Here is a 25,138-nt window from a genome sequence, read left to right on the forward strand (position 1 = left end):
GTAATGCTAAATGTTCACCGTCGCCCCCAAGTGTTCCAGGCAAGAAACAGCAGATGTGAGGGTTCCGTCTGTGGGTGGAACCACAGGGGCTTTCCCAATTCCACTTTTGAAAAGAAAAGGCCATTTCCAAACAATTCAGAGATATCTTTTGCCAAAACTGACACCCGATCATCGAAAAGGGATAAATGCAACCCGCCTTTCTTGGAAAAAGCACGTGCCACATCACGCGACATCTCCAAACCAACAATCGTTTCAACAGCAAACAAATACACACAACGCTCTTTCTTTTGAACAAAAACACCAGTCCCGGATGAGACTGTCAAAAATTGCCAAGCCCGCTAATATTTCAAGCAGTCTCGGCGGGGTATTGGGTTAAGTTTTCAACCAGCAATAATCACGCCTCGGATAAACCTCATAGGCTACGATACTGCCACTGCGCAAAGATAAAGTTGACCAAATTCGACCTGAAGGACCCAGCCAAAAACATCGACTTTTCCAAAACGGGAAGTTTTGGCGACATATTTCCATTTTACCGAATTGCTAAGTCTTGCCAAAAATTCATACATTTCCATTTAAGCTGTGACCCGGATTTGGTAACCATACCTTCTTTTTCATAATACGTTTTAGGATAATGAAACATTTTTATATGTTTTTACAAAGTTGAACACAAAGGGCATTTTGGGTAATGCTAAATGTTCACCGTCGCCCCCAAGTGTTCCAGGCAAGAAACAGCAGATGTGAGGGTTCCGTCTGTGGGTGGAACCACAGGGGCTTTCCCAATTCCACTTTTGAAAAGAAAAGGCCATTTCCAAACAATTCAGAGATATCTTTTGCCAAAACTGACACCCGATCATCGAAAAGGGATAAATGCAACCCGCCTTTCTTGGAAAAAGCACGTGCCACATCACGCGACATCTCCAAACCAACAATCGTTTCAACAGCAAACAAATACACACAACGCTCTTTCTTTTGAACAAAAACACCAGTCCCGGATGAGACTGTCAAAAATTGCCAAGCCCGCTAATATTTCAAGCAGTCTCGGCGGGGTATTGGGTTAAGTTTTCAACCAGCAATAATCACGCCTCGGATAAACCTCATAGGCTACGATACTGCCACTGCGCAAAGATAAAGTTGACCAAATTCGACCTGAAGGACCCAGCCAAAAACATCGACTTTTCCAAAACGGGAAGTTTTGGCGACATATTTCCATTTTACCGAATTGCTAAGTCTTGCCAAAAATTCATACATTTCCATTTAAGCTGTGACCCGGATTTGGTAACCATACCTTCTTTTTCATAATACGTTTTAGGATAATGAAACATTTTTATATGTTTTTACAAAGTTGAACACAAAGGGCATTTTGGGTAATGCTAAATGTTCACCGTCGCCCCCAAGTGTTCCAGGCAAGAAACAGCAGATGTGAGGGTTCCGTCTGTGGGTGGAACCACAGGGGCTTTCCCAATTCCACTTTTGAAAAGAAAAGGCCATTTCCAAACAATTCAGAGATATCTTTTGCCAAAACTGACACCCGATCATCGAAAAGGGATAAATGCAACCCGCCTTTCTTGGAAAAAGCACGTGCCACATCACGCGACATCTCCAAACCAACAATCGTTTCAACAGCAAACAAATACACACAACGCTCTTTCTTTTGAACAAAAACACCAGTCCCGGATGAGACTGTCAAAAATTGCCAAGCCCGCTAATATTTCAAGCAGTCTCGGCGGGGTATTGGGTTAAGTTTTCAACCAGCAATAATCACGCCTCGGATAAACCTCATAGGCTACGATACTGCCACTGCGCAAAGATAAAGTTGACCAAATTCGACCTGAAGGACCCAGCCAAAAACATCGACTTTTCCAAAACGGGAAGTTTTGGCGACATATTTCCATTTTACCGAATTGCTAAGTCTTGCCAAAAATTCATACATTTCCATTTAAGCTGTGACCCGGATTTGGTAACCATACGTTCTTTTTCATAATACGTTTTAGGATAATGAAACATTTTTATATGTTTTTACAAAGTTGAACACAAAGGGCATTTTGGGTAATGCTAAATGTTCACCGTCGCCCCCAAGTGTTCCAGGCAAGAAACAGCAGATGTGAGGGTTCCGTCTGTGGGTGGAACCACAGGGGCTTTCCCAATTCCACTTTTGAAAAGAAAAGGCCATTTCCAAACAATTCAGAGATATCTTTTGCCAAAACTGACACCCGATCATCGAAAAGGGATAAATGCAACCCGCCTTTCTTGGAAAAAGCACGTGCGACATCACGCGACATCTCCAAACCAACAATCGTTTCAACAGCAAACAAATACACACAACGCTCTTTCTTTTGAACAAAAACACCAGTCCCGGATGAGACTGTCAAAAATTGCCAAGCCCGCTAATATTTCAAGCAGTCTCGGCGGGGTATTGGGTTAAGTTTTCAACCAGCAATAATCACGCCTCGGATACACCTCATAGGCTACGATACTGCCACTGCGCAAAGATAAAGTTGACCAAATTCGACCTGAAGGACCCAGCCAAAAACATCGACTTTTCCAAAACGGGAAGTTTTGGCGACATATTTCCATTTTACCGAATTGCTAAGTCTTGCCAAAAATTCATACATTTCCATTTAAGCTGTGACCCGGATTTGGTAACCATACGTTCTTTTTCATAATACGTTTTAGGATAATGAAACATTTTTATATGTTTTTACAAAGTTGAACACAAAGGGCATTTTGGGTAATGCTAAATGTTCACCGTCGCCCCCAAGTGTTCCAGGCAAGAAACAGCAGATGTGAGGGTTCCGTCTGTGGGTGGAACCACAGGGGCTTTCCCAATTCCACTTTTGAAAAGAAAAGGCCATTTCCAAACAATTCAGAGATATCTTTTGCCAAAACTGACACCCGATCATCGAAAAGGGATAAATGCAACCCGCCTTTCTTGGAAAAAGCACGTGCGACATCACGCGACATCTCCAAACCAACAATCGTTTCAACAGCAAACAAATACACACAACGCTCTTTCTTTTGAACAAAAACACCAGTCCCGGATGAGACTGTCAAAAATTGCCAAGCCCGCTAATATTTCAAGCAGTCTCGGCGGGGTATTGGGTTAAGTTTTCAACCAGCAATAATCACGCCTCGGATAAACCTCATAGGCTACGATACTGCCACTGCGCAAAGATAAAGTTGACCAAATTCGACCTGAAGGACCCAGCCAAAAACATCGACTTTTCCAAAACGGGAAGTTTTGGCGACATATTTCCATTTTACCGAATTGCTAAGTCTTGCCAAAAATTCATACATTTCCATTTAAGCTGTGACCCGGATTTGGTAACCATACGTTCTTTTTCATAATACGTTTTAGGATAATGAAACATTTTTATATGTTTTTACAAAGTTGAACACAAAGGGCATTTTGGGTAATGCTAAATGTTCACCGTCGCCCCCAAGTGTTCCAGGCAAGAAACAGCAGATGTGAGGGTTCCGTCTGTGGGTGGAACCACAGGGGCTTTCCCAATTCCACTTTTGAAAAGAAAAGGCCATTTCCAAACAATTCAGAGATATCTTTTGCCAAAACTGACACCCGATCATCGAAAAGGGATAAATGCAACCCGCCTTTCTTGGAAAAAGCACGTGCCACATCACGCGACATCTCCAAACCAACAATCGTTTCAACAGCAAACAAATACACACAACGCTCTTTCTTTTGAACAAAAACACCAGTCCCGGATGAGACTGTCAAAAATTGCCAAGCCCGCTAATATTTCAAGCAGTCTCGGCGGGGTATTGGGTTAAGTTTTCAACCAGCAATAATCACGCCTCGGATAAACCTCATAGGCTACGATACTGCCACTGCGCAAAGATAAAGTTGACCAAATTCGACCTGAAGGACCCAGCCAAAAACATCGACTTTTCCAAAACGGGAAGTTTTGGCGACATATTTCCATTTTACCGAATTGCTAAGTCTTGCCAAAAATTCATACATTTCCATTTAAGCTGTGACCCGGATTTGGTAACCATACGTTCTTTTTCATAATACGTTTTAGGATAATGAAACATTTTTATATGTTTTTACAAAGTTGAACACAAAGGGCATTTTGGGTAATGCTAAATGTTCACCGTCGCCCCCAAGTGTTCCAGGCAAGAAACAGCAGATGTGAGGGTTCCGTCTGTGGGTGGAACCACAGGGGCTTTCCCAATTCCACTTTTGAAAAGAAAAGGCCATTTCCAAACAATTCAGAGATATCTTTTGCCAAAACTGACACCCGATCATCGAAAAGGGATAAATGCAACCCGCCTTTCTTGGAAAAAGCACGTGCGACATCACCAAACCAACAATCGTTTCAACAGCAAACAAATACACACAACGCTCTTTCTTTTGAACAAAAACACCAGTCCCAGATGAGACTGTCAAAAATTGCCAAGCCCGCTAATATTTCAAGCAGTCTCGGCGGGGTATTGGGTTAAGTTTTCAACCAGCAATAATCACGCCTCGGATAAACCTCATAGGCTACGATACTGCCACTGCGCAAAGATAAAGTTGACCAAATTCGACCTGAAGGACCCAGCCAAAAACATCGACTTTTCCAAAACGGGAAGTTTTGGCGACATATTTCCATTTTACCGAATTGCTAAGTCTTGCCAAAAATTCATACATTTCCATTTAAGCTGTGACCCGGATTTGGTAACCATACGTTCTTTTTCATAATACGTTTTAGGATAATGAAACATTTTTATATGTTTTTACAAAGTTGAACACAAAGGGCATTTTGGGTAATGCTAAATGTTCACTGTCGCCCCCAAGTGTTCCAGGCAAGAAACAGCAGATGTGAGGGTTCCGTCTGTGGGTGGAACCACAGGGGCTTTCCCAATTCCACTTTTGAAAAGAAAAGGCCATTTCCAAACAATTCAGAGATATCTTTTGCCAAAACTGACACCCGATCATCGAAAAGGGATAAATGCAACCCGCCTTTCTTGGAAAAAGCACGTGCGACATCACGCGACATCTCCAAACCAACAATCGTTTCAACAGCAAACAAATACACACAACGCTCTTTCTTTTGAACAAAAACACCAGTCCCGGATGAGACTGTCAAAAATTGCCAAGCCCGCTAATATTTCAAGCAGTCTCGGCGGGGTATTGGGTTAAGTTTTCAACCAGCAATAATCACGCCTCGGATAAACCTCATAGGCTACGATACTGCCACTGCGCAAAGATAAAGTTGACCAAATTCGACCTGAAGGACCCAGCCAAAAACATCGACTTTTCCAAAACGGGAAGTTTTGGCGACATATTTCCATTTTACCGAATTGCTAAGTCTTGCCAAAAATTCATACATTTCCATTTAAGCTGTGACCCGGATTTGGTAACCATACGTTCTTTTTCATAATACGTTTTAGGATAATGAAACATTTTTATATGTTTTTACAAAGTTGAACACAAAGGGCATTTTGGGTAATGCTAAATGTTCACCGTCGCCCCCAAGTGTTCCAGGCAAGAAACAGCAGATGTGAGGGTTCCGTCTGTGGGTGGAACCACAGGGGCTTTCCCAATTCCACTTTTGAAAAGAAAAGGCCATTTCCAAACAATTCAGAGATATCTTTTGCCAAAACTGACACCCGATCATCGAAAAGGGATAAATGCAACCCGCCTTTCTTGGAAAAAGCACGTGCGACATCACGCGACATCTCCAAACCAACAATCGTTTCAACAGCAAACAAATACACACAACGCTCTTTCTTTTGAACAAAAACACCAGTCCCGGATGAGACTGTCAAAAATTGCCAAGCCCGCTAATATTTCAAGCAGTCTCGGCGGGGTATTGGGTTAAGTTTTCAACCAGCAATAATCACGCCTCGGATAAACCTCATAGGCTACGATACTGCCACTGCGCAAAGATAAAGTTGACCAAATTCGACCTGAAGGACCCAGCCAAAAACATCGACTTTTCCAAAACGGGAAGTTTTGGCGACATATTTCCATTTTACCGAATTGCTAAGTCTTGCCAAAAATTCATACATTTCCATTTAAGCTGTGACCCGGATTTGGTAACCATACGTTCTTTTTCATAATACGTTTTAGGATAATGAAACATTTTTATATGTTTTTACAAAGTTGAACACAAAGGGCATTTTGGGTAATGCTAAATGTTCACCGTCGCCCCCAAGTGTTCCAGGCAAGAAACAGCAGATGTGAGGGTTCCGTCTGTGGGTGGAACCACAGGGGCTTTCCCAATTCCACTTTTGAAAAGAAAAGGCCATTTCCAAACAATTCAGAGATATCTTTTGCCAAAACTGACACCCGATCATCGAAAAGGGATAAATGCAACCCGCCTTTCTTGGAAAAAGCACGTGCGACATCACCAAACCAACAATCGTTTCAACAGCAAACAAATACACACAACGCTCTTTCTTTTGAACAAAAACACCAGTCCCAGATGAGACTGTCAAAAATTGCCAAGCCCGCTAATATTTCAAGCAGTCTCGGCGGGGTATTGGGTTAAGTTTTCAACCAGCAATAATCACGCCTCGGATAAACCTCATAGGCTACGATACTGCCACTGCGCAAAGATAAAGTTGACCAAATTCGACCTGAAGGACCCAGCCAAAAACATCGACTTTTCCAAAACGGGAAGTTTTGGCGACATATTTCCATTTTACCGAATTGCTAAGTCTTGCCAAAAATTCATACATTTCCATTTAAGCTGTGACCCGGATTTGGTAACCATACGTTCTTTTTCATAATACGTTTTAGGATAATGAAACATTTTTATATGTTTTTACAAAGTTGAACACAAAGGGCATTTTGGGTAATGCTAAATGTTCACCGTCGCCCCCAAGTGTTCCAGGCAAGAAACAGCAGATGTGAGGGTTCCGTCTGTGGGTGGAACCACAGGGGCTTTCCCAATTCCACTTTTGAAAAGAAAAGGCCATTTCCAAACAATTCAGAGATATCTTTTGCCAAAACTGACACCCGATCATCGAAAAGGGATAAATGCAACCCGCCTTTCTTGGAAAAAGCACGTGCCACATCACGCGACATCTCCAAACCAACAATCGTTTCAACAGCAAACAAATACACACAACGCTCTTTCTTTTGAACAAAAACACCAGTCCCGGATGAGACTGTCAAAAATTGCCAAGCCCGCTAATATTTCAAGCAGTCTCGGCGGGGTATTGGGTTAAGTTTTCAACCAGCAATAATCACGCCTCGGATAAACCTCATAGGCTACGATACTGCCACTGCGCAAAGATAAAGTTGACCAAATTCGACCTGAAGGACCCAGCCAAAAACATCGACTTTTCCAAAACGGGAAGTTTTGGCGACATATTTCCATTTTACCGAATTGCTAAGTCTTGCCAAAAATTCATACATTTCCATTTAAGCTGTGACCCGGATTTGGTAACCATACGTTCTTTTTCATAATACGTTTTAGGATAATGAAACATTTTTATATGTTTTTACAAAGTTGAACACAAAGGGCATTTTGGGTAATGCTAAATGTTCACCGTCGCCCCCAAGTGTTCCAGGCAAGAAACAGCAGATGTGAGGGTTCCGTCTGTGGGTGGAACCACAGGGGCTTTCCCAATTCCACTTTTGAAAAGAAAAGGCCATTTCCAAACAATTCAGAGATATCTTTTGCCAAAACTGACACCCGATCATCGAAAAGGGATAAATGCAACCCGCCTTTCTTGGAAAAAGCACGTGCCACATCACGCGACATCTCCAAACCAACAATCGTTTCAACAGCAAACAAATACACACAACGCTCTTTCTTTTGAACAAAAACACCAGTCCCGGATGAGACTGTCAAAAATTGCCAAGCCCGCTAATATTTCAAGCAGTCTCGGCGGGGTATTGGGTTAAGTTTTCAACCAGCAATAATCACGCCTCGGATAAACCTCATAGGCTACGATACTGCCACTGCGCAAAGATAAAGTTGACCAAATTCGACCTGAAGGACCCAGCCAAAAACATCGACTTTTCCAAAACGGGAAGTTTTGGCGACATATTTCCATTTTACCGAATTGCTAAGTCTTGCCAAAAATTCATACATTTCCATTTAAGCTGTGACCCGGATTTGGTAACCATACGTTCTTTTTCATAATACGTTTTAGGATAATGAAACATTTTTATATGTTTTTACAAAGTTGAACACAAAGGGCATTTTGGGTAATGCTAAATGTTCACCGTCGCCCCCAAGTGTTCCAGGCAAGAAACAGCAGATGTGAGGGTTCCGTCTGTGGGTGGAACCACAGGGGCTTTCCCAATTCCACTTTTGAAAAGAAAAGGCCATTTCCAAACAATTCAGAGATATCTTTTGCCAAAACTGACACCCGATCATCGAAAAGGGATAAATGCAACCCGCCTTTCTTGGAAAAAGCACGTGCGACATCACCAAACCAACAATCGTTTCAACAGCAAACAAATACACACAACGCTCTTTCTTTTGAACAAAAACACCAGTCCCAGATGAGACTGTCAAAAATTGCCAAGCCCGCTAATATTTCAAGCAGTCTCGGCGGGGTATTGGGTTAAGTTTTCAACCAGCAATAATCACGCCTCGGATAAACCTCATAGGCTACGATACTGCCACTGCGCAAAGATAAAGTTGACCAAATTCGACCTGAAGGACCCAGCCAAAAACATCGACTTTTCCAAAACGGGAAGTTTTGGCGACATATTTCCATTTTACCGAATTGCTAAGTCTTGCCAAAAATTCATACATTTCCATTTAAGCTGTGACCCGGATTTGGTAACCATACGTTCTTTTTCATAATACGTTTTAGGATAATGAAACATTTTTATATGTTTTTACAAAGTTGAACACAAAGGGCATTTTGGGTAATGCTAAATGTTCACCGTCGCCCCCAAGTGTTCCAGGCAAGAAACAGCAGATGTGAGGGTTCCGTCTGTGGGTGGAACCACAGGGGCTTTCCCAATTCCACTTTTGAAAAGAAAAGGCCATTTCCAAACAATTCAGAGATATCTTTTGCCAAAACTGACACCCGATCATCGAAAAGGGATAAATGCAACCCGCCTTTCTTGGAAAAAGCACGTGCCACATCACGCGACATCTCCAAACCAACAATCGTTTCAACAGCAAACAAATACACACAACGCTCTTTCTTTTGAACAAAAACACCAGTCCCGGATGAGACTGTCAAAAATTGCCAAGCCCGCTAATATTTCAAGCAGTCTCGGCGGGGTATTGGGTTAAGTTTTCAACCAGCAATAATCACGCCTCGGATAAACCTCATAGGCTACGATACTGCCACTGCGCAAAGATAAAGTTGACCAAATTCGACCTGAAGGACCCAGCCAAAAACATCGACTTTTCCAAAACGGGAAGTTTTGGCGACATATTTCCATTTTACCGAATTGCTAAGTCTTGCCAAAAATTCATACATTTCCATTTAAGCTGTGACCCGGATTTGGTAACCATACGTTCTTTTTCATAATACGTTTTAGGATAATGAAACATTTTTATATGTTTTTACAAAGTTGAACACAAAGGGCATTTTGGGTAATGCTAAATGTTCACCGTCGCCCCCAAGTGTTCCAGGCAAGAAACAGCAGATGTGAGGGTTCCGTCTGTGGGTGGAACCACAGGGGCTTTCCCAATTCCACTTTTGAAAAGAAAAGGCCATTTCCAAACAATTCAGAGATATCTTTTGCCAAAACTGACACCCGATCATCGAAAAGGGATAAATGCAACCCGCCTTTCTTGGAAAAAGCACGTGCCACATCACGCGACATCTCCAAACCAACAATCGTTTCAACAGCAAACAAATACACACAACGCTCTTTCTTTTGAACAAAAACACCAGTCCCGGATGAGACTGTCAAAAATTGCCAAGCCCGCTAATATTTCAAGCAGTCTCGGCGGGGTATTGGGTTAAGTTTTCAACCAGCAATAATCACGCCTCGGATAAACCTCATAGGCTACGATACTGCCACTGCGCAAAGATAAAGTTGACCAAATTCGACCTGAAGGACCCAGCCAAAAACATCGACTTTTCCAAAACGGGAAGTTTTGGCGACATATTTCCATTTTACCGAATTGCTAAGTCTTGCCAAAAATTCATACATTTCCATTTAAGCTGTGACCCGGATTTGGTAACCATACGTTCTTTTTCATAATACGTTTTAGGATAATGAAACATTTTTATATGTTTTTACAAAGTTGAACACAAAGGGCATTTTGGGTAATGCTAAATGTTCACCGTCGCCCCCAAGTGTTCCAGGCAAGAAACAGCAGATGTGAGGGTTCCGTCTGTGGGTGGAACCACAGGGGCTTTCCCAATTCCACTTTTGAAAAGAAAAGGCCATTTCCAAACAATTCAGAGATATCTTTTGCCAAAACTGACACCCGATCATCGAAAAGGGATAAATGCAACCCGCCTTTCTTGGAAAAAGCACGTGCCACATCACGCGACATCTCCAAACCAACAATCGTTTCAACAGCAAACAAATACACACAACGCTCTTTCTTTTGAACAAAAACACCAGTCCCGGATGAGACTGTCAAAAATTGCCAAGCCCGCTAATATTTCAAGCAGTCTCGGCGGGGTATTGGGTTAAGTTTTCAACCAGCAATAATCACGCCTCGGATAAACCTCATAGGCTACGATACTGCCACTGCGCAAAGATAAAGTTGACCAAATTCGACCTGAAGGACCCAGCCAAAAACATCGACTTTTCCAAAACGGGAAGTTTTGGCGACATATTTCCATTTTACCGAATTGCTAAGTCTTGCCAAAAATTCATACATTTCCATTTAAGCTGTGACCCGGATTTGGTAACCATACCTTCTTTTTCATAATACGTTTTAGGATAATGAAACATTTTTATATGTTTTTACAAAGTTGAACACAAAGGGCATTTTGGGTAATGCTAAATGTTCACCGTCGCCCCCAAGTGTTCCAGGCAAGAAACAGCAGATGTGAGGGTTCCGTCTGTGGGTGGAACCACAGGGGCTTTCCCAATTCCACTTTTGAAAAGAAAAGGCCATTTCCAAACAATTCAGAGATATCTTTTGCCAAAACTGACACCCGATCATCGAAAAGGGATAAATGCAACCCGCCTTTCTTGGAAAAAGCACGTGCGACATCACCAAACCAACAATCGTTTCAACAGCAAACAAATACACACAACGCTCTTTCTTTTGAACAAAAACACCAGTCCCAGATGAGACTGTCAAAAATTGCCAAGCCCGCTAATATTTCAAGCAGTCTCGGCGGGGTATTGGGTTAAGTTTTCAACCAGCAATAATCACGCCTCGGATAAACCTCATAGGCTACGATACTGCCACTGCGCAAAGATAAAGTTGACCAAATTCGACCTGAAGGACCCAGCCAAAAACATCGACTTTTCCAAAACGGGAAGTTTTGGCGACATATTTCCATTTTACCGAATTGCTAAGTCTTGCCAAAAATTCATACATTTCCATTTAAGCTGTGACCCGGATTTGGTAACCATACGTTCTTTTTCATAATACGTTTTAGGATAATGAAACATTTTTATATGTTTTTACAAAGTTGAACACAAAGGGCATTTTGGGTAATGCTAAATGTTCACCGTCGCCCCCAAGTGTTCCAGGCAAGAAACAGCAGATGTGAGGGTTCCGTCTGTGGGTGGAACCACAGGGGCTTTCCCAATTCCACTTTTGAAAAGAAAAGGCCATTTCCAAACAATTCAGAGATATCTTTTGCCAAAACTGACACCCGATCATCGAAAAGGGATAAATGCAACCCGCCTTTCTTGGAAAAAGCACGTGCCACATCACGCGACATCTCCAAACCAACAATCGTTTCAACAGCAAACAAATACACACAACGCTCTTTCTTTTGAACAAAAACACCAGTCCCGGATGAGACTGTCAAAAATTGCCAAGCCCGCTAATATTTCAAGCAGTCTCGGCGGGGTATTGGGTTAAGTTTTCAACCAGCAATAATCACGCCTCGGATAAACCTCATAGGCTACGATACTGCCACTGCGCAAAGATAAAGTTGACCAAATTCGACCTGAAGGACCCAGCCAAAAACATCGACTTTTCCAAAACGGGAAGTTTTGGCGACATATTTCCATTTTACCGAATTGCTAAGTCTTGCCAAAAATTCATACATTTCCATTTAAGCTGTGACCCGGATTTGGTAACCATACCTTCTTTTTCATAATACGTTTTAGGATAATGAAACATTTTTATATGTTTTTACAAAGTTGAACACAAAGGGCATTTTGGGTAATGCTAAATGTTCACCGTCGCCCCCAAGTGTTCCAGGCAAGAAACAGCAGATGTGAGGGTTCCGTCTGTGGGTGGAACCACAGGGGCTTTCCCAATTCCACTTTTGAAAAGAAAAGGCCATTTCCAAACAATTCAGAGATATCTTTTGCCAAAACTGACACCCGATCATCGAAAAGGGATAAATGCAACCCGCCTTTCTTGGAAAAAGCACGTGCCACATCACGCGACATCTCCAAACCAACAATCGTTTCAACAGCAAACAAATACACACAACGCTCTTTCTTTTGAACAAAAACACCAGTCCCGGATGAGACTGTCAAAAATTGCCAAGCCCGCTAATATTTCAAGCAGTCTCGGCGGGGTATTGGGTTAAGTTTTCAACCAGCAATAATCACGCCTCGGATAAACCTCATAGGCTACGATACTGCCACTGCGCAAAGATAAAGTTGACCAAATTCGACCTGAAGGACCCAGCCAAAAACATCGACTTTTCCAAAACGGGAAGTTTTGGCGACATATTTCCATTTTACCGAATTGCTAAGTCTTGCCAAAAATTCATACATTTCCATTTAAGCTGTGACCCGGATTTGGTAACCATACCTTCTTTTTCATAATACGTTTTAGGATAATGAAACATTTTTATATGTTTTTACAAAGTTGAACACAAAGGGCATTTTGGGTAATGCTAAATGTTCACCGTCGCCCCCAAGTGTTCCAGGCAAGAAACAGCAGATGTGAGGGTTCCGTCTGTGGGTGGAACCACAGGGGCTTTCCCAATTCCACTTTTGAAAAGAAAAGGCCATTTCCAAACAATTCAGAGATATCTTTTGCCAAAACTGACACCCGATCATCGAAAAGGGATAAATGCAACCCGCCTTTCTTGGAAAAAGCACGTGCCACATCACGCGACATCTCCAAACCAACAATCGTTTCAACAGCAAACAAATACACACAACGCTCTTTCTTTTGAACAAAAACACCAGTCCCGGATGAGACTGTCAAAAATTGCCAAGCCCGCTAATATTTCAAGCAGTCTCGGCGGGGTATTGGGTTAAGTTTTCAACCAGCAATAATCACGCCTCGGATAAACCTCATAGGCTACGATACTGCCACTGCGCAAAGATAAAGTTGACCAAATTCGACCTGAAGGACCCAGCCAAAAACATCGACTTTTCCAAAACGGGAAGTTTTGGCGACATATTTCCATTTTACCGAATTGCTAAGTCTTGCCAAAAATTCATACATTTCCATTTAAGCTGTGACCCGGATTTGGTAACCATACCTTCTTTTTCATAATACGTTTTAGGATAATGAAACATTTTTATATGTTTTTACAAAGTTGAACACAAAGGGCATTTTGGGTAATGCTAAATGTTCACCGTCGCCCCCAAGTGTTCCAGGCAAGAAACAGCAGATGTGAGGGTTCCGTCTGTGGGTGGAACCACAGGGGCTTTCCCAATTCCACTTTTGAAAAGAAAAGGCCATTTCCAAACAATTCAGAGATATCTTTTGCCAAAACTGACACCCGATCATCGAAAAGGGATAAATGCAACCCGCCTTTCTTGGAAAAAGCACGTGCGACATCACGCGACATCTCCAAACCAACAATCGTTTCAACAGCAAACAAATACACACAACGCTCTTTCTTTTGAACAAAAACACCAGTCCCGGATGAGACTGTCAAAAATTGCCAAGCCCGCTAATATTTCAAGCAGTCTCGGCGGGGTATTGGGTTAAGTTTTCAACCAGCAATAATCACGCCTCGGATAAACCTCATAGGCTACGATACTGCCACTGCGCAAAGATAAAGTTGACCAAATTCGACCTGAAGGACCCAGCCAAAAACATCGACTTTTCCAAAACGGGAAGTTTTGGCGACATATTTCCATTTTACCGAATTGCTAAGTCTTGCCAAAAATTCATACATTTCCATTTAAGCTGTGACCCGGATTTGGTAACCATACGTTCTTTTTCATAATACGTTTTAGGATAATGAAACATTTTTATATGTTTTTACAAAGTTGAACACAAAGGGCATTTTGGGTAATGCTAAATGTTCACCGTCGCCCCCAAGTGTTCCAGGCAAGAAACAGCAGATGTGAGGGTTCCGTCTGTGGGTGGAACCACAGGGGCTTTCCCAATTCCACTTTTGAAAAGAAAAGGCCATTTCCAAACAATTCAGAGATATCTTTTGCCAAAACTGACACCCGATCATCGAAAAGGGATAAATGCAACCCGCCTTTCTTGGAAAAAGCACGTGCCACATCACGCGACATCTCCAAACCAACAATCGTTTCAACAGCAAACAAATACACACAACGCTCTTTCTTTTGAACAAAAACACCAGTCCCGGATGAGACTGTCAAAAATTGCCAAGCCCGCTAATATTTCAAGCAGTCTCGGCGGGGTATTGGGTTAAGTTTTCAACCAGCAATAATCACGCCTCGGATAAACCTCATAGGCTACGATACTGCCACTGCGCAAAGATAAAGTTGACCAAATTCGACCTGAAGGACCCAGCCAAAAACATCGACTTTTCCAAAACGGGAAGTTTTGGCGACATATTTCCATTTTACCGAATTGCTAAGTCTTGCCAAAAATTCATACATTTCCATTTAAGCTGTGACCCGGATTTGGTAACCATACCTTCTTTTTCATAATACGTTTTAGGATAATGAAACATTTTTATATGTTTTTACAAAGTTGAACACAAAGGGCATTTTGGGTAATGCTAAATGTTCACCGTCGCCCCCAAGTGTTCCAGGCAAGAAACAGCAGATGTGAGGGTTCCGTCTGTGGGTGGAACCACAGGGGCTTTCCCAATTCCACTTTTGAAAAGAAAAGGCCATTTCCAAACAATTCAGAGATATCTTTTGCCAAAACTGACACCCGATCATCGAAAAGGGATAAATGCAACCCGCCTTTCTTGGAAAAAGCACGTGCCACATCACGCGACATCTCCAAACCAACAATCGTTTCAACAGCAAACAAATACACACAACGCTCTTTCTTTTGAACAAAAACACCAGTCCCGGATGAGACTGTCAAAAATTGCCAAGCCCGCTAATATTTCAAGCAGTCTCGGCGGGGTATTGGGTTAAGTTTTCAACCAGCAATAATCACGCCTCGGATAAACCTCATAAGCTACGATACTGCCACTGCGCAAAGATAAAGTTGACCAAATTCGACCTGAAGGACCCAGCCAAAAACATCGACTTTTCCAAAACGGGAAGTTTTGGCGACATATTTCCATTTTACCGAATTGCTAAGTCTTGCCAAAAATTCATACATTTCCATTTAAGCTGTGACCCGGATTTGGTAACCATACCTTCTTTTTCATAATACGTTTTAGGATAATGAAACATTTTTATATGTTTTTACAAAGTTGAACACAAAGGGCATTTTGGGTAATGCTAAATGTTCACCGTCGCCCCCAAGTGTTCCAGGCAAGAAACAGCAGATGTGAGGGTTCCGTCTGTGGGTGGAACCACAGGGGCTTTCCCAATTCCACTTTTGAAAAGAAAAGGCCATTTCCAAACAATTCAGAGATATCTTTTGCCAAAACTGACACCCGATCATCGAAAAGGGATAAATGCAACCCACCTTTCTTGGAAAAAGCACGTGCGACATCACCAAACCAACAATCGTTTCAACAGCAAACAAATACACACAACGCTCTTTCTTTTGAACAAAAACACCAGTCCCGGATGAGACTGTCAAAAATTGCCAAGCCCGCTAATATTTCAAGCAGTCTCGGCGGGGTATTGGGTTAAGTTTTCAACCAGCAATAATCACGCCTCGGATAAACCTCATAGGCTACGATACTGCCACTGCGCAAAGATAAAGTTGACCAAATTCGACCTGAAGGACCCAGCCAAAAACATCGACTTTTCCAAAACGGGAAGTTTTGGCGACATATTTCCATTTTACCGAATTGCTAAGTCTTGCCAAAAATTCATACATTTCCATTTAAGCTGTGACCCGGATTTGGTAACCATACGTTCTTTTTCATAATACGTTTTAGGATAATGAAACATTTTTATATGTTTTTACAAAGTTGAACACAAAGGGCATTTTGGGTAATGCTAAATGTTCACCGTCGCCCCCAAGTGTTCCAGGCAAGAAACAGCAGATGTGAGGGTTCCGTCTGTGGGTGGAACCACAGGGGCTTTCCCAATTCCACTTTTGAAAAGAAAAGGCCATTTCCAAACAATTCAGAGATATCTTTTGCCAAAACTGACACCCGATCATCGAAAAGGGATAAATGCAACCCGCCTTTCTTGGAAAAAGCACGTGCCACATCACGCGACATCTCCAAACCAACAATCGTTTCAACAGCAAACAAATACACACAACGCTCTTTCTTTTGAACAAAAACACCAGTCCCGGATGAGACTGTCAAAAATTGCCAAGCCCGCTAATATTTCAAGCAGTCTCGGCGGGGTATTGGGTTAAGTTTTCAACCAGCAATAATCACGCCTCGGATAAACCTCATAGGCTACGATACTGCCACTGCGCAAAGATAAAGTTGACCAAATTCGACCTGAAGGACCCAGCCAAAAACATCGACTTTTCCAAAACGGGAAGTTTTGGCGACATATTTCCATTTTACCGAATTGCTAAGTCTTGCCAAAAATTCATACATTTCCATTTAAGCTGTGACCCGGATTTGGTAACCATACCTTCTTTTTCATAATACGTTTTAGGATAATGAAACATTTTTATATGTTTTTACAAAGTTGAACACAAAGGGCATTTTGGGTAATGCTAAATGTTCACCGTCGCCCCCAAGTGTTCCAGGCAAGAAACAGCAGATGTGAGGGTTCCGTCTGTGGGTGGAACCACAGGGGCTTTCCCAATTCCACTTTTGAAAAGAAAAGGCCATTTCCAAACAATTCAGAGATATCTTTTGCCAAAACTGACACCCGATCATCGAAAAGGGATAAATGCAACCCGCCTTTCTTGGAAAAAGCACGTGCCACATCACGCGACATCTCCAAACCAACAATCGTTTCAACAGCAAACAAATACACACAACGCTCTTTCTTTTGAACAAAAACACCAGTCCCGGATGAGACTGTCAAAAATTGCCAAGCCCGCTAATATTTCAAGCAGTCTCGGCGGGGTATTGGGTTAAGTTTTCAACCAGCAATAATCACGCCTCGGATAAACCTCATAAGCTACGATACTGCCACTGCGCAAAGATAAAGTTGACCAAATTCGACCTGAAGGACCCAGCCAAAAACATCGACTTTTCCAAAACGGGAAGTTTTGGCGACATATTTCCATTTTACCGAATTGCTAAGTCTTGCCAAAAATTCATACATTTCCATTTAAGCTGTGACCCGGATTTGGTAACCATACCTTCTTTTTCATAATACGTTTTAGGATAATGAAACATTTTTATATGTTTTTACAAAGTTGAACACAAAGGGCATTTTGGGTAATGCTAAATGTTCACCGTCGCCCCCAAGTGTTCCAGGCAAGAAACAGCAGATGTGAGGGTTCCGTCTGTGGGTGGAACCACAGGGGCTTTCCCAATTCCACTTTTGAAAAGAAAAGGCCATTTCCAAACAATTCAGAGATATCTTTTGCCAAAACTGACACCCGATCATCGAAAAGGGATAAATGCAACCCACCTTTCTTGGAAAAAGCACGTGCGACATCACCAAACCAACAATCGTTTCAACAGCAAACAAATACACACAACGCTCTTTCTTTTGAACAAAAACACCAGTCCCGGATGAGACTGTCAAAAATTGCCAAGCCCGCTAATATTTCAAGCAGTCTCGGCGGGGTATTGGGTTAAGTTTTCAACCAGCAATAATCACGCCTCGGATAAACCTCATAGGCTACGATACTGCCACTGCGCAAAGATAAAGTTGACCAAATTCGACCTGAAGGACCCAGCCAAAAACATCGACTTTTCCAAAACGTGAAGTTTTGGCGACATATTTCCATTTTACCGAATTGCTAAGTCTTGCCAAAAATTCATACATTTCCATTTAAGCTGTGACCCGGATTTGGTAACCATACGTTCTTTTTCATAATACGTTTTAGGATAATGAAACATTTTTATATGTTTTTACAAAGTTGAACACAAAGGGCATTTTGGGTAATGCTAAATGTTCACCGTCGCCCCCAAGTGTTCCAGGCAAGAAACAGCAGATGTGAGGGTTCCGTCTGTGGGTGGAACCACAGGGGCTTTCCCAATTCCACTTTTGAAAAGAAAAGGCCATTTCCAAACAATTCAGAGATATCTTTTGCCAAAACTGACACCCGATCATCGAAAAGGGATAAATGCAACCCGCCTTTCTTGGAAAAAGCACGTGCCACATCACGCGACATCTCCAAACCAACAATCGTTTCAACAGCAAACAAATACACACAACGCTCTTTCTTTTGAACAAAAACACCAGTCCCGGATGAGACTGTCAAAAATTGCCAAGCCCGCTAATATTTCAAGCAGTCTCGGCGGGGTATTGGGTTAAGTTTTCAACCAGCAATAATCACGCCTCAGATAAACCTCATAGGCTACGATACTGCCACTGCGCAAAGATAAAGTTGACCAAATTCGACCTGAAGGACCCAGCCAAAAACATCGACTTTTCCAAAACGGGAAGTTTTGGCGACATATTTCCATTTTACCGAATTGCTAAGTCTTGCCAAAAATTCATACATTTCCATTTAAGCTGTGACCCGGATTTGGTAACCATACGTTCTTTTTCATAATACGTTTTAGGATAATGAAACATTTTTATATGTTTTTACAAAGTTGAACACAAAGGGCATTTTGGGTAATGCTAAATGTTCACCGTCGCCCCCAAGTGTTCCAGGCAAGAAACAGCAGATGTGAGGGTTCCGTCTGTGGGTGGAACCACAGGGGCTTTCCCAATTCCACTTTTGAAAAGAAAAGGCCATTTCCAAACAATTCAGAGATATCTTTTGCCAAAACTGACACCCGATCATCGAAAAGGGATAAATGCAACCCGCCTTTCTTGGAAAAAGCACGTGCCACATCACGCGACATCTCCAAACCAACAATCGTTTCAACAGCAAACAAATACACACAACGCTCTTTCTTTTGAACAAAAACACCTGTCCCGGATGAGACTGTCAAAAATTGCCAAGCCCGCTAATATTTCAAGCAGTCTCGGCGGGGTATTGGGTTAAGTTTTCAACCAGCAATAATCACGCCTCGGATAAACCTCATAGGCTACGATACTGCCACTGCGCAAAGATAAAGTTGACCAAATTCGACCTGAAGGACCCAGCCAAAAACATCGACTTTTCCAAAACGGGAAGTTTTGGCGACATATTTCCATTTTACCGAATTGCTAAGTCTTGCCAAAAATTCATACATTTCCATTTAAGCTGTGACCCGGATTTGGTAACCATACCTTCTTTTTCATAATACGTTTTAGGATAATGAAACATTTTTATATGTTTTTACAAAGTTGAACACAAAGGGCATTTTGGGTAATGCTAAATGTTCACCGTCGCCCCCAAGTGTTCCAGGCAAGAAACAGCAGATGTGAGGGTTCCGTCTGTGGGTGGAACCACAGGGGCTTTCCCAATTCCACTTTTGAAAAGAAAAGGCCATTTCCAAACAATTCAGAGATATCTTTTGCCAAAACTGACACCCGATCATCGAAAAGGGATAAATGCAACCCGCCTTTCTTGGAAAAAGCACGTGCCACATCACGCGACATCTCCAAACCAACAATCGTTTCAACAGCAAACAAATACACACAACGCTCTTTCTTTTGAACAAAAACACCAGTCCCGGATGAGACTGTCAAAAATTGCCAAGCCCGCTAATATTTCAAGCAGTCTCGGCGGGGTATTGGGTTAAGTTTTCAACCAGCAATAATCACGCCTCGGATAAACCTCATAGGCTACGATACTGCCACTGCGCAAAGATAAAGTTGACCAAATTCGACCTGAAGGACCCAGCCAAAAACATCGACTTTTCCAAAACGGGAAGTTTTGGCGACATATTTCCATTTTACCGAATTGCTAAGTCTTGCCAAAAATTCATACATTTCCATTTAAGCTGTGACCCGGATTTGGTAACCATACCTTCTTTTTCATAATACGTTTTAGGATAATGAAACATTTTTATATGTTTTTACAAAGTTGAACACAAAGGGCATTTTGGGTAATGCTAAATGTTCACCGTCGCCCCCAAGTGTTCCAGGCAAGAAACAGCAGATGTGAGGGTTCCGTCTGTGGGTGGAACCACAGGGGCTTTCCCAATTCCACTTTTGAAAAGAAAAGGCCATTTCCAAACAATTCAGAGATATCTTTTGCCAAAACTGACACCCGATCATCGAAAAGGGATAAATGCAACCCGCCTTTCTTGGAAAAAGCACGTGCCACATCACGCGACATCTCCAAACCAACAATCGTTTCAACAGCAAACAAATACACACAACGCTCTTTCTTTTGAACAAAAACACCAGTCCCGGATGAGACTGTCAAAAATTGCCAAGCCCGCTAATATTTCAAGCAGTCTCGGCGGGGTATTGGGTTAAGTTTTCAACCAGCAATAATCACGCCTCAGATAAACCTCATAGGCTACGATACTGCCACTGCGCAAAGATAAAGTTGACCAAATTCGACCTGAAGGACCCAGCCAAAAACATCGACTTTTCCAAAACGGGAAGTTTTGGCGACATATTTCCATTTTACCGAATTGCTAAGTCTTGCCAAAAATTCATACATTTCCATTTAAGCTGTGACCCGGATTTGGTAACCATACGTTCTTTTTCATAATACGTTTTAGGATAATGAAACATTTTTATATGTTTTTACAAAGTTGAACACAAAGGGCATTTTGGGTAATGCTAAATGTTCACCGTCGCCCCCAAGTGTTCCAGGCAAGAAACAGCAGATGTGAGGGTTCCGTCTGTGGGTGGAACCACAGGGGCTTTCCCAATTCCACTTTTGAAAAGAAAAGGCCATTTCCAAACAATTCAGAGATATCTTTTGCCAAAACTGACACCCGATCATCGAAAAGGGATAAATGCAACCCGCCTTTCTTGGAAAAAGCACGTGCCACATCACGCGACATCTCCAAACCAACAATCGTTTCAACAGCAAACAAATACACACAACGCTCTTTCTTTTGAACAAAAACACCTGTCCCGGATGAGACTGTCAAAAATTGCCAAGCCCGCTAATATTTCAAGCAGTCTCGGCGGGGTATTGGGTTAAGTTTTCAACCAGCAATAATCACGCCTCGGATAAACCTCATAGGCTACGATACTGCCACTGCGCAAAGATAAAGTTGACCAAATTCGACCTGAAGGACCCAGCCAAAAACATCGACTTTTCCAAAACGGGAAGTTTTGGCGACATATTTCCATTTTACCGAATTGCTAAGTCTTGCCAAAAATTCATACATTTCCATTTAAGCTGTGACCCGGATTTGGTAACCATACCTTCTTTTTCATAATACGTTTTAGGATAATGAAACATTTTTATATGTTTTTACAAAGTTGAACACAAAGGGCATTTTGGGTAATGCTAAATGTTCACCGTCGCCCCCAAGTGTTCCAGGCAAGAAACAGCAGATGTGAGGGTTCCGTCTGTGGGTGGAACCACAGGGGCTTTCCCAATTCCACTTTTGAAAAGAAAAGGCCATTTCCAAACAATTCAGAGATATCTTTTGCCAAAACTGACACCCGATCATCGAAAAGGGATAAATGCAACCCGCCTTTCTTGGAAAAAGCACGTGCCACATCACGCGACATCTCCAAACCAACAATCGTTTCAACAGCAAACAAATACACACAACGCTCTTTCTTTTGAACAAAAACACCAGTCCCGGATGAGACTGTCAAAAATTGCCAAGCCCGCTAATATTTCAAGCAGTCTCGGCGGGGTATTGGGTTAAGTTTTCAACCAGCAATAATCACGCCTCGGATAAACCTCATAGGCTACGATACTGCCACTGCGCAAAGATAAAGTTGACCAAATTCGACCTGAAGGACCCAGCCAAAAACATCGACTTTTCCAAAACGGGAAGTTTTGGCGACATATTTCCATTTTACCGAATTGCTAAGTCTTGCCAAAAATTCATACATTTCCATTTAAGCTGTGACCCGGATTTGGTAACCATACCTTCTTTTTCATAATACGTTTTAGGATAATGAAACATTTTTATATGTTTTTACAAAGTTGAACACAAAGGGCATTTTGGGTAATGCTAAATGTTCACCGTCGCCCCCAAGTGTTCCAGGCAAGAAACAGCAGATGTGAGGGTTCCGTCTGTGGGTGGAACCACAGGGGCTTTCCCAATTCCACTTTTGAAAAGAAAAGGCCATTTCCAAACAATTCAGAGATATCTTTTGCCAAAACTGACACCCGATCATCGAAAAGGGATAAATGCAACCCGCCTTTCTTGGAAAAAGCACGTGCCACATCACGCGACATCTCCAAACCAACAATCGTTTCAACAGCAAACAAATACACACAACGCTCTTTCTTTTGAACAAAAACACCAGTCCCGGATGAGACTGTCAAAAATTGCCAAGCCCGCTAATATTTCAAGCAGTCTCGGCGGGGTATTGGGTTAAGTTTTCAACCAGCAATAATCACGCCTCGGATAAACCTCATAGGCTACGATACTGCCACTGCGCAAAGATAAAGTTGACCAAATTCGACCTGAAGGACCCAGCCAAAAACATCGACTTTTCCAAAACGGGAAGTTTTGGCGACATATTTCCATTTTACCGAATTGCTAAGTCTTGCCAAAAATTCATACATTTCCATTTAAGCTGTGACCCGGATTTGGTAACCATACCTTCGTTTTCATAATACGTTTTAGGATAATGAAACATTTTTATATGTTTTTACAAAGTTGAACACAAAGGGCATTTTGGGTAATGCTAAATGTTCACCGTCGCCCCCAAGTGTTCCAGGCAAGAAACAGCAGATGTGAGGGTTCCGTCTGTGGGTGGAACCACAGGGGCTTTCCCAATTCCACTTTTGAAAAGAAAAGGCCATTTCCAAACAATTCAGAGATATCTTTTGCCAAAACTGACACCCGATCATCGAAAAGGGATAAATGCAACCCGCCTTTCTTGGAAAAAGCACGTGCCACATCACGCGACATCTCCAAACCAACAATCGTTTCAACAGCAAACAAATACACACAACGCTCTTTCTTTTGAACAAAAACACCAGTCCCGGATGAGACTGTCAAAAATTGCCAAGCCCGCTAATATTTCAAGCAGTCTCGGCGGGGTATTGGGTTAAGTTTTCAACCAGCAATAATCACGCCTCGGATAAACCTCATAGGCTACGATACTGCCACTGCGCAAAGATAAAGTTGACCAAATTCGACCTGAAGGACCCAGCCAAAAACATCGACTTTTCCAAAACGGGAAGTTTTGGCGACATATTTCCATTTTACCGAATTGCTAAGTCTTGCCAAAAATTCATACATTTCCATTTAAGCTGTGACCCGGATTTGGTAACCATACCTTCTTTTTCATAATACGTTTTAGGATAATGAAACATTTTTATATGTTTTTACAAAGTTGAACACAAAGGGCATTTTGGGTAATGCTAAATGTTCACCGTCGCCCCCAAGTGTTCCAGGCAAGAAACAGCAGATGTGAGGGTTCCGTCTGTGGGTGGAACCACAGGGGCTTTCCCAATTCCACTTTTGAAAAGAAAAGGCCATTTCCAAACAATTCAGAGATATCTTTTGCCAAAACTGACACCCGATCATCGAAAAGGGATAAATGCAACCCGCCTTTCTTGGAAAAAGCACGTGCCACATCACGCGACATCTCCAAACCAACAATCGTTTCAACAGCAAACAAATACACACAACGCTCTTTCTTTTGAACAAAAACACCAGTCCCGGATGAGACTGTCAAAAATTGCCAAGCCCGCTAATATTTCAAGCAGTCTCGGCGGGGTATTGGGTTAAGTTTTCAACCAGCAATAATCACGCCTCGGATAAACCTCATAGGCTACGATACTGCCACTGCGCAAAGATAAAGTTGACCAAATTCGACCTGAAGGACCCAGCCAAAAACATCGACTTTTCCAAAACGGGAAGTTTTGGCGACATATTTCCATTTTACCGAATTGCTAAGTCTTGCCAAAAATTCATACATTTCCATTTAAGCTGTGACCCGGATTTGGTAACCATACCTTCTTTTTCATAATACGTTTTAGGATAATGAAACATTTTTATATGTTTTTACAAAGTTGAACACAAAGGGCATTTTGGGTAATGCTAAATGTTCACCGTCGCCCCCAAGTGTTCCAGGCAAGAAACAGCAGATGTGAGGGTTCCGTCTGTGGGTGGAACCACAGGGGCTTTCCCAATTCCACTTTTGAAAAGAAAAGGCCATTTCCAAACAATTCAGAGATATCTTTTGCCAAAACTGACACCCGATCATCGAAAAGGGATAAATGCAACCCGCCTTTCTTGGAAAAAGCACGTGCCACATCACGCGACATCTCCAAACCAACAATCGTTTCAACAGCAAACAAATACACACAACGCTCTTTCTTTTGAACAAAAACACCTGTCCCGGATGAGACTGTCAAAAATTGCCAAGCCCGCTAATATTTCAAGCAGTCTCGGCGGGGTATTGGGTTAAGTTTTCAACCAGCAATAATCACGCCTCGGATAAACCTCATAGGCTACGATACTGCCACTGCGCAAAGATAAAGTTGACCAAATTCGACCTGAAGGACCCAGCCAAAAACATCGACTTTTCCAAAACGGGAAGTTTTGGCGACATATTTCCATTTTACCGAATTGCTAAGTCTTGCCAAAAATTCATACATTTCCATTTAAGCTGTGACCCGGATTTGGTAACCATACCTTCTTTTTCATAATACGTTTTAGGATAATGAAACATTTTTAT

General features: G+C 42.2%; 37 non-coding genes across 37 annotated transcripts; all 37 read right to left on the bottom strand.

Moving 5' to 3' along the window:
* Positions 1–304: 304 nt before the first annotated feature.
* Positions 305–445, bottom strand: LOC133112414 (U4 spliceosomal RNA). Its single transcript, XR_009705253.1, has one exon. It is a non-coding gene; the product is annotated as a U4 spliceosomal RNA (small nuclear RNA).
* A 541-nt stretch (positions 446–986) lies between these two features.
* On the bottom strand, positions 987–1,127 carry LOC133112415 (U4 spliceosomal RNA). The gene has a single exon (XR_009705254.1). It is a non-coding gene; the product is annotated as a U4 spliceosomal RNA (small nuclear RNA).
* A 541-nt stretch (positions 1,128–1,668) lies between these two features.
* On the bottom strand, positions 1,669–1,809 carry LOC133112416 (U4 spliceosomal RNA). The gene has a single exon (XR_009705255.1). It is a non-coding gene; the product is annotated as a U4 spliceosomal RNA (small nuclear RNA).
* Positions 1,810–2,350: 541 nt separating this feature from the next.
* On the bottom strand, positions 2,351–2,491 carry LOC133112618 (U4 spliceosomal RNA). Its single transcript, XR_009705446.1, has one exon. It is a non-coding gene; the product is annotated as a U4 spliceosomal RNA (small nuclear RNA).
* Positions 2,492–3,032: 541 nt separating this feature from the next.
* On the bottom strand, positions 3,033–3,173 carry LOC133112417 (U4 spliceosomal RNA). Its single transcript, XR_009705256.1, has one exon. It is a non-coding gene; the product is annotated as a U4 spliceosomal RNA (small nuclear RNA).
* A 541-nt stretch (positions 3,174–3,714) lies between these two features.
* Positions 3,715–3,855, bottom strand: LOC133112418 (U4 spliceosomal RNA). The gene has a single exon (XR_009705257.1). It is a non-coding gene; the product is annotated as a U4 spliceosomal RNA (small nuclear RNA).
* Positions 3,856–4,386: 531 nt separating this feature from the next.
* Positions 4,387–4,527, bottom strand: LOC133112339 (U4 spliceosomal RNA). The gene has a single exon (XR_009705180.1). It is a non-coding gene; the product is annotated as a U4 spliceosomal RNA (small nuclear RNA).
* A 541-nt stretch (positions 4,528–5,068) lies between these two features.
* LOC133112419 (U4 spliceosomal RNA) lies at positions 5,069–5,209 on the bottom strand. The gene has a single exon (XR_009705258.1). It is a non-coding gene; the product is annotated as a U4 spliceosomal RNA (small nuclear RNA).
* A 541-nt stretch (positions 5,210–5,750) lies between these two features.
* Positions 5,751–5,891, bottom strand: LOC133112421 (U4 spliceosomal RNA). The gene has a single exon (XR_009705259.1). It is a non-coding gene; the product is annotated as a U4 spliceosomal RNA (small nuclear RNA).
* Positions 5,892–6,422: 531 nt separating this feature from the next.
* Positions 6,423–6,563, bottom strand: LOC133112340 (U4 spliceosomal RNA). The gene has a single exon (XR_009705181.1). It is a non-coding gene; the product is annotated as a U4 spliceosomal RNA (small nuclear RNA).
* A 541-nt stretch (positions 6,564–7,104) lies between these two features.
* On the bottom strand, positions 7,105–7,245 carry LOC133112422 (U4 spliceosomal RNA). The gene has a single exon (XR_009705260.1). It is a non-coding gene; the product is annotated as a U4 spliceosomal RNA (small nuclear RNA).
* A 541-nt stretch (positions 7,246–7,786) lies between these two features.
* LOC133112423 (U4 spliceosomal RNA) lies at positions 7,787–7,927 on the bottom strand. Its single transcript, XR_009705261.1, has one exon. It is a non-coding gene; the product is annotated as a U4 spliceosomal RNA (small nuclear RNA).
* Positions 7,928–8,458: 531 nt separating this feature from the next.
* On the bottom strand, positions 8,459–8,599 carry LOC133112341 (U4 spliceosomal RNA). The gene has a single exon (XR_009705182.1). It is a non-coding gene; the product is annotated as a U4 spliceosomal RNA (small nuclear RNA).
* A 541-nt stretch (positions 8,600–9,140) lies between these two features.
* LOC133112424 (U4 spliceosomal RNA) lies at positions 9,141–9,281 on the bottom strand. The gene has a single exon (XR_009705262.1). It is a non-coding gene; the product is annotated as a U4 spliceosomal RNA (small nuclear RNA).
* Positions 9,282–9,822: 541 nt separating this feature from the next.
* On the bottom strand, positions 9,823–9,963 carry LOC133112426 (U4 spliceosomal RNA). Its single transcript, XR_009705264.1, has one exon. It is a non-coding gene; the product is annotated as a U4 spliceosomal RNA (small nuclear RNA).
* A 541-nt stretch (positions 9,964–10,504) lies between these two features.
* Positions 10,505–10,645, bottom strand: LOC133112427 (U4 spliceosomal RNA). Its single transcript, XR_009705265.1, has one exon. It is a non-coding gene; the product is annotated as a U4 spliceosomal RNA (small nuclear RNA).
* A 531-nt stretch (positions 10,646–11,176) lies between these two features.
* On the bottom strand, positions 11,177–11,317 carry LOC133112342 (U4 spliceosomal RNA). The gene has a single exon (XR_009705183.1). It is a non-coding gene; the product is annotated as a U4 spliceosomal RNA (small nuclear RNA).
* A 541-nt stretch (positions 11,318–11,858) lies between these two features.
* Positions 11,859–11,999, bottom strand: LOC133112428 (U4 spliceosomal RNA). The gene has a single exon (XR_009705266.1). It is a non-coding gene; the product is annotated as a U4 spliceosomal RNA (small nuclear RNA).
* A 541-nt stretch (positions 12,000–12,540) lies between these two features.
* LOC133112429 (U4 spliceosomal RNA) lies at positions 12,541–12,681 on the bottom strand. The gene has a single exon (XR_009705267.1). It is a non-coding gene; the product is annotated as a U4 spliceosomal RNA (small nuclear RNA).
* Positions 12,682–13,222: 541 nt separating this feature from the next.
* On the bottom strand, positions 13,223–13,363 carry LOC133112430 (U4 spliceosomal RNA). Its single transcript, XR_009705268.1, has one exon. It is a non-coding gene; the product is annotated as a U4 spliceosomal RNA (small nuclear RNA).
* Positions 13,364–13,904: 541 nt separating this feature from the next.
* Positions 13,905–14,045, bottom strand: LOC133112431 (U4 spliceosomal RNA). The gene has a single exon (XR_009705269.1). It is a non-coding gene; the product is annotated as a U4 spliceosomal RNA (small nuclear RNA).
* A 541-nt stretch (positions 14,046–14,586) lies between these two features.
* Positions 14,587–14,727, bottom strand: LOC133112432 (U4 spliceosomal RNA). The gene has a single exon (XR_009705270.1). It is a non-coding gene; the product is annotated as a U4 spliceosomal RNA (small nuclear RNA).
* Positions 14,728–15,268: 541 nt separating this feature from the next.
* LOC133112622 (U4 spliceosomal RNA) lies at positions 15,269–15,409 on the bottom strand. The gene has a single exon (XR_009705450.1). It is a non-coding gene; the product is annotated as a U4 spliceosomal RNA (small nuclear RNA).
* A 531-nt stretch (positions 15,410–15,940) lies between these two features.
* Positions 15,941–16,081, bottom strand: LOC133112433 (U4 spliceosomal RNA). Its single transcript, XR_009705271.1, has one exon. It is a non-coding gene; the product is annotated as a U4 spliceosomal RNA (small nuclear RNA).
* Positions 16,082–16,622: 541 nt separating this feature from the next.
* On the bottom strand, positions 16,623–16,763 carry LOC133112434 (U4 spliceosomal RNA). Its single transcript, XR_009705272.1, has one exon. It is a non-coding gene; the product is annotated as a U4 spliceosomal RNA (small nuclear RNA).
* Positions 16,764–17,304: 541 nt separating this feature from the next.
* Positions 17,305–17,445, bottom strand: LOC133112624 (U4 spliceosomal RNA). Its single transcript, XR_009705451.1, has one exon. It is a non-coding gene; the product is annotated as a U4 spliceosomal RNA (small nuclear RNA).
* A 531-nt stretch (positions 17,446–17,976) lies between these two features.
* LOC133112435 (U4 spliceosomal RNA) lies at positions 17,977–18,117 on the bottom strand. The gene has a single exon (XR_009705273.1). It is a non-coding gene; the product is annotated as a U4 spliceosomal RNA (small nuclear RNA).
* A 541-nt stretch (positions 18,118–18,658) lies between these two features.
* On the bottom strand, positions 18,659–18,799 carry LOC133112625 (U4 spliceosomal RNA). The gene has a single exon (XR_009705452.1). It is a non-coding gene; the product is annotated as a U4 spliceosomal RNA (small nuclear RNA).
* Positions 18,800–19,340: 541 nt separating this feature from the next.
* Positions 19,341–19,481, bottom strand: LOC133112438 (U4 spliceosomal RNA). Its single transcript, XR_009705275.1, has one exon. It is a non-coding gene; the product is annotated as a U4 spliceosomal RNA (small nuclear RNA).
* Positions 19,482–20,022: 541 nt separating this feature from the next.
* LOC133112439 (U4 spliceosomal RNA) lies at positions 20,023–20,163 on the bottom strand. Its single transcript, XR_009705276.1, has one exon. It is a non-coding gene; the product is annotated as a U4 spliceosomal RNA (small nuclear RNA).
* A 541-nt stretch (positions 20,164–20,704) lies between these two features.
* On the bottom strand, positions 20,705–20,845 carry LOC133112626 (U4 spliceosomal RNA). The gene has a single exon (XR_009705453.1). It is a non-coding gene; the product is annotated as a U4 spliceosomal RNA (small nuclear RNA).
* A 541-nt stretch (positions 20,846–21,386) lies between these two features.
* On the bottom strand, positions 21,387–21,527 carry LOC133112440 (U4 spliceosomal RNA). Its single transcript, XR_009705277.1, has one exon. It is a non-coding gene; the product is annotated as a U4 spliceosomal RNA (small nuclear RNA).
* Positions 21,528–22,068: 541 nt separating this feature from the next.
* Positions 22,069–22,209, bottom strand: LOC133112441 (U4 spliceosomal RNA). Its single transcript, XR_009705278.1, has one exon. It is a non-coding gene; the product is annotated as a U4 spliceosomal RNA (small nuclear RNA).
* A 541-nt stretch (positions 22,210–22,750) lies between these two features.
* On the bottom strand, positions 22,751–22,891 carry LOC133112442 (U4 spliceosomal RNA). Its single transcript, XR_009705279.1, has one exon. It is a non-coding gene; the product is annotated as a U4 spliceosomal RNA (small nuclear RNA).
* Positions 22,892–23,432: 541 nt separating this feature from the next.
* Positions 23,433–23,573, bottom strand: LOC133112443 (U4 spliceosomal RNA). Its single transcript, XR_009705280.1, has one exon. It is a non-coding gene; the product is annotated as a U4 spliceosomal RNA (small nuclear RNA).
* Positions 23,574–24,114: 541 nt separating this feature from the next.
* On the bottom strand, positions 24,115–24,255 carry LOC133112444 (U4 spliceosomal RNA). Its single transcript, XR_009705281.1, has one exon. It is a non-coding gene; the product is annotated as a U4 spliceosomal RNA (small nuclear RNA).
* Positions 24,256–24,796: 541 nt separating this feature from the next.
* On the bottom strand, positions 24,797–24,937 carry LOC133112445 (U4 spliceosomal RNA). Its single transcript, XR_009705282.1, has one exon. It is a non-coding gene; the product is annotated as a U4 spliceosomal RNA (small nuclear RNA).
* Between the last annotated feature and the right edge of the window lie 201 nt (positions 24,938–25,138).

Source organism: Conger conger, chromosome 15 (genome assembly GCF_963514075.1).
Source record: "Conger conger chromosome 15, fConCon1.1, whole genome shotgun sequence".
Lineage (NCBI taxonomy): Eukaryota > Metazoa > Chordata > Actinopteri > Anguilliformes > Congridae > Conger > Conger conger.